The sequence below is a fragment of the Athene noctua genome, chromosome 12, assembly GCF_965140245.1.
Source record: "Athene noctua chromosome 12, bAthNoc1.hap1.1, whole genome shotgun sequence".
Classification (NCBI taxonomy): domain Eukaryota; kingdom Metazoa; phylum Chordata; class Aves; order Strigiformes; family Strigidae; genus Athene; species Athene noctua.
In genome coordinates, this window is record NC_134048.1 from 12,477,791 (window position 1) to 12,483,839 (window position 6,049).

Genomic DNA, 6,049 nt, shown 5'->3' on the forward strand with positions numbered 1-6,049 from the left:
CCTCAGGAGATGCAATGGGAGTCTCCCAGCAGCCAAGAGCATCTCTCAGCCAATTGCCCCTTTTGTGGTGGGGAGCTGGGCAGTGCAGGAGTCTCAGGTTGGGGCTGTGCTCCCAACCAGCCGTGCCTGGTGCTGCATGTCCCTTGATGACAGACCCCCAGCCTCCCAGATGGGGACCCCCACTCCCCAGATGGCAGAACTTCAACACACTCACACACCTTCACTCTACCGACAAGGACAGCACGGTGCCGGCTGCCGTGCCCTGTGACAGGCCCCCCACACCCCCCGGGTGGAAGAGCAGTGCCTGGCTTGTGTCTTGCAGTCAGCAGCTGCACGCCAGCAGCTCCCAGACCAGTCTGCAACTTGAAAGAAGCCAGCTCAGGTTCGCCTCCCCTGGGCACATAGCCCTGATGCAATGGCTTTCTGAGCACCTTCGCAAAGGAAGGCACAGTGCCACCTTTCTCCAGTTTATTGGACAGGAATAGCACAGCCTCTGGGCTCAGCAACAGCCCCTCAACACACAAGGGACGTGTCAGAGAGACCTTCTTCTGCTGCTCCCAGCACAACCTGATAGTCATGGGCTACCCAGGGCCACAAGAAAACCTGTCCAGCACATACAGCACCACAGTGCAAAAGCTGAGACAACCACTTGCACATAGCCATGTCCAGCCAGTGCTTTCCTGTGTGCCTCCGGCTGGTGAGCAGCCACCTCACGTGGGCCAGAAGAAAGGATCCCCTTTCAGGTTGCTCCAGGTCCAGAGAGGTGGGCTAGGCAGGATGGCTCCCAGTCAGGCCCTGCCTGAGCTCACCACCCCAATGTGGGCTGCAGGCATTTATGTACACCCCAGGTCCTGCCTGGCCATACACAGGGAGGTATCAGTGCTCCTCAGAGTCTGGAAGCTGTCTACAAGCTATCTGCCATCAATGCTCCTGCATTATTGATAACATTAAGGCCATTTAATGTTCTGGCCAGCACTGGGCAGAGATACTTCCAGCCTAGGAGAAGAGCAGGGATGAGAGGTCAAAGAGAGAAGCTATGACTGGATGGGACAGCAGAAAGGGTGGAGCTGGGGGACCTCTTTGCAGCAGCTCTTCCATCGGCCAAGAGAGATCAGGTGGTCAAAAGACACTTCTCATGACCTGGGGACCTTCTTCTGCTGTGAAGACTGCGTAGATCTGTCTGCCAGCCGTGAGTCTGTCCTTGTGGGGCTCATTCCTGGGGTGGGTGGCTGTCTTGTCTGGGTGCACAGGCTTCATGGTGGTGGGAGAGCTGAGAAAACAGTGCTGGGACTGAGAGGGGGCACAAGGGCTCCAGGGGAGACACTAGTTAGAGGGGCAGTGGAAAGGGCTCCTCTCCTGCAGGTGACAGGGAGAGCAGTCCCTTCTCCATCCCAGGAGAGACAGGGGTCTGGGACTGGGCTGCCTGGGGATGTGGAACAAGCTGTGCATGTCAGAAGCTCATGACACATCTCCTTGTGTCCCCTTGTGCCTTCCGTTTGGGCACAGGCATCCTTGTGCAGGATGGAGTTGCTGTGAGGAGGAGAGCCTGGCACCCCACCCCTCATCCCTGCAACCTTGTCATAGTGCAGGCAGGAGAGACCTGACAGGAGTGAGAGGGAGATGGGTGGAGTATCCTGAGGGTGCATGGTAGTTTCATGAGCTGTTAGCTCAGATCTTACAGAGGATGCGAGGTCTGGGCTATCTCTGTGACCTTGGAAGAAGTTGTTCTAGAGGCAGAAAGAGGTTTTCCCTGATAGTCCTGTGTCTAAAAACTGTTGTGATGTGTGATGCTGTGGCTGTCCCTGCTGCAGCCATTGCCAAAGCAGTGGTGGTCCTGGCAGGTGCTGTATCTCTGCCCACACAAGGGCAAGGGTGCCTGAGCAAGGCACTATGCTGGAGCGGTGACTGCTGTGGGCAGGATGGCGGAGGAGGGGATGCAATGACAAAAAGAGCTTGAAAAGTCTTTGAAGAGAGGCAGCACTGCAGGGTTGTACACTTGTGTCTGCTATTCCTTGCAGCTCTCCTATACCTTATCATTAAGCTCTCTATAGCGAAACTGGTGCCTCTGAGACACCTGCACATGGAGTATTACAGTGGGGCTTTCCCTGACACCTCCAACCTTCCTGCAAGCTGAACTGGAAAAAGCCCAAGATGTTTGCACAGGGGTGAACTAGAAGGCTGCTTTCAGCAACACAGAGCCCAGGCAGGGGCTGCAGTGATCTTCAAACCCCGGAGCTCAGCTGGCTGGCTCTGGTCCTTCCTTCTTCCTTCCCATGCCTTATCTGTGGCCTCCACTTCCCTGGCTCTGTCTCCGAACAGTCTGCAGGCTCCCCTGGGCGGTGACGCCGCTGTCTTTGAAGCCGTTGTCATGGTTGGAGAGCCACAGGCAGGAGAAGGGAGGATGCTTGGGGTTCACACCACAATGCCAGGGAGGAGACCTCAAAGCAGCATCCTGGGCTGCTCCTGCACAGCTCCCCGGGGCAGGGGCAGCTGCTGGATGTGCCGAAGGGTGGTCCCAGCCTCCTGACCCACCCAGGCACGGCCAACACACACGGTCTGTTTTCCAAGAGCGTTTACTTCCTCCGCCTCTGACTGAAAACAATGCGAGAGGAGCAGGCCTCAGCATTTCTGAAAATTAAACGCTGAGTTCAGCTTAGTTCAGCCCCGGAGCCTGCTTAACCCTTTGGTTGCAGAATGGAGCAGATTTCCCAGTCCAGCTTTGGACTGCCGTGTGCTGCACAGGATGGAGAAAAGTAAGAAGCATCTTGCAGGTGGAAGAAAAGTCTTGAGTGAGGCCCATCAGCAAAAAGAAATATCTTAAAGCCAGGCCTGTCTGGCTGCATTTCAGTGACTTGTCACGCTGGTTTTGCTGCAAAACCATTGCACTTCCCCTCTGTCCTGCAGCCGTGCAAGAACCCCCTCCTTCCCGAGCTGCCCCCAGCTGCCAGCACACGAGGAAACATGCTGTCCCAACGCCACCCAGTCTTGGGCATGCACAGGTATGAGTAGAGGTGCGTGGGGGCAGGTCCCTCTTTCCCACACCCCTGTCCCCCCACCCCAGCAGGCGGGCACTGGTGTGGAGCCTGAAGGGCCCAGGATTGCAAGGGGGGGGGGGGGGTCATGGCACGGGCAGGTGCTTATCACTGCTCTGCGCCCATTTGCAGAGGGTGAAAGCAAAAGCAGAGAGTGCAAGAATGAGGAAATGTTCCCGCTGGCCCTGCTTGCTCCTGCCAGTGCCCCTGCGGCTTTCCCAGCTGCAGTCTGTGCTTGGGCTGGGTGGGCTTTCCAAGGAGAAGGGAAGGAAAGCACCGCTCCACCTAACGCCAAAACGGTCCCCCCACCTATTTTCAGAGAATCAAAACCAATGAAACAGGAGTTTGTTTGACCTGAAACAAAATGTTTCATCTTGTTTGTTTACTTTTTTCCCCGACTGAAGTCAGGTTTAGGCTGACTTCCTTTTTTTTTCAGGTTCATTTTTAAATAACAAAGTAAAAAGCAGTGAGGCTGCGTTTTGAACCTGCCAAGGAATGGGCAGCTTCTGAGCATTCCCAGAAGGAAACAGGAATATTAGAAAAGATTGATATTAACTCCTTCATTGTTTTCAAAAGAAAAAAAGAAAATCCCTGTATTTTTCTCTGTGAGCTCTGTTTGTGGAATTTAGCCAGGGTGCTCAAATACTGCTGGGTCCACAGATCTCTTGTTCTGTGTGTCTGTAGATGCATTTTGCTAGAGAAGAAGGGGCTTCCAGAGCTGAGCACCCCCTCCACCTCCCTGGGATGCCCAAGCCGTGGCACAGGTAGAGCCTCTCCCTGGAGCTCTGCCGTAGCAGAGGCAGTCGGTGCACAGCGAGGACGGAAGGACTGAAGTCCCAAGGACACAGCGCTGGGAGCAGGGGACAGGTGAGTGTGGGACAGGCTGCTCACGCAAAGCAGCTGCTTGCAACGGGATGGAGCCGTGGCCAGTGTGGTCACGCTCGGGCTGAGCAGAGCCCCAAGCTGCTCCCTGATGCCGTGTCCGTGGGCAGCCTCGCTGGCCCTTGTTTACTGCAGAGCCAGGGCGAAGGTGGTGCTTGGGCGTTCGTGCTTCCCCTCGGGAGCCAGCGGTCTGCCGGCGTGCTGGGCTGTTTATAGCATAACTCCGGGTAACTCATTGACCTCCGCGCCGGCGACTCTGCTGGGAAGCGGAGGTTCCCAAGATGATAAGCCACTCTTGGAAGAAATTCCTTTCCTCGTGCGAGGGAGTGGCGGTGCTGGGCACGCTCGCCCGCCTTGCAAACACGTACACAGCCCTGTGCACACGCACGGGTGCGCACCGCGTCCCGGCGCCGGCAGCGTTCCCTCGGGGGGACCCAGCCTGGAGACACTGGAGATCCGTGGCCAAGAGTTCCGCAGGAGGAAGGCGGTGGTGGGGAGCAGAGCAAGGGGCCCCGCGCAGGCCCCGCGGAGGAGCAGGTCAGTACAGCCTCTTGCACCGCTCTGCCCCTGCAGCCGCCGTGCTGGGTCTCTCGCTGGGCGCCGGTCGCATGCCTGTGCCCTTCGTCCCCAGCTGAGCAAACACGGCCGGGACACGGCGGTTGCAGGTGACTGGAGCAGTCCAGTGCCGGGACACAGCTGCGTAAATCCAGCTTGGGGCAGAGAGTTTGCATTTTTGGCCCCTGCTGAATTGGGGGCTCAGGTGTGTTGGTGATGAGCACACCGGGGAGGGATGGGTTTGTTTTGCGTCTTTTGTACCCAGAAACTGATAGGAGACGGACAGGAGAAATCACGGCAGACACGCTGGATTTAGGAAGTGGATTTGGTCCCGGGGAAAGGTGCTGCTGCATGACAGCCCCCTGGAGACCAACAGTGTCTGCAGCAGCTGTGTCCCCCAGACAAAGTGTGCCCAGAAAGTCCCCCTGCCGCCTGTTTTGTGCCCTGGGGAGGGAAGTGTGGCTGGCTGGTGCTCTGCCTGCGGATGCTACCTGGCCTGGCTACACTGAGTTCACAAAGGCAGTAGAGACCCTGCAGAGCTGGCACAGGGCAGAGACCCACAGCCAGCAGAGGCTGAGACCCCCAGGAAATATACTTTCTATAAGTAAGTTCTATACTTACTAGGACTAGGTTTTTCCAGGGAGGCCAGGCTGAGGGCTTCAGCAGCAGCAATGGGCTCTCTCCAGGGGACATCCAGGGTCTGTAAGCAGCAGGGTAGGAAGTGGAATGAAAGGTTTTTGGGTTGATGGCCAAAAGGAAAATTCCATTTCAGGTCAAACAGGAGGTTGATACCTTTGCTTGCAGAGAGGTGAGTTTAGGCACTAAGTTATCTAGGTAAACTTAAAAGAAAAAAGAAATTTCAAGACCACGAAGGAAGACATTTTTGTTTAGAAAATGAAACATAACATTCTGTTGATTTTTTTTTTTTTTTTAATTATTTTCCACTGGGTAGAAGAATTTGACACTAATTGGTGAGGAGGTGTTGCTAAAACCAACAACATTCTAAGTGAAACAGAAGTCTTTGTCTGAAAACACCTTCCCTGTTTGAGTGCTGACCACTTTGACAACTTGGGCCCAAAACAGCAACATCTTTTCTGTAAAGATGTGCCTGCCTCCATCACAGAAACACAGGCCGTGTGCTCTGAGCACAGGCAGGCTGAAACCCATGCCTGGATCTGAATTTCCCATCCAGTTCCTGCACCTCTGGAGCATCCCTAGGTCAACTGGGGGAGTTTTCTAAATGCAGAGCTTTCCAGGGCCAGCATGCAACAGGAACAGACAGTGTCCTTGCCACAGGGAGAGCAGTGCCAGCCTGTCTCAGCAGCTCACCCTTCGTGCAGGTCCCTGCAGCATATGGGAAACATCAGCTCGACTTTAGCACACCAGGAGAGAGCTGCAGCACTTTGCACTGTAATGTCTGGGGCTCAGGAGGGCGGGTGAGCTGCAGCAAGGAGGATGAGGAGGATGGTCCCTTCTTCAGGCAACCCCAACATTTTGACATCTGGTTTCTCCTGATGAGGACTAGAAATCCCCATTCTTTCAGTCTTTTCCTGGGCAGGCAGGCTGGTACCTGGCCAGGT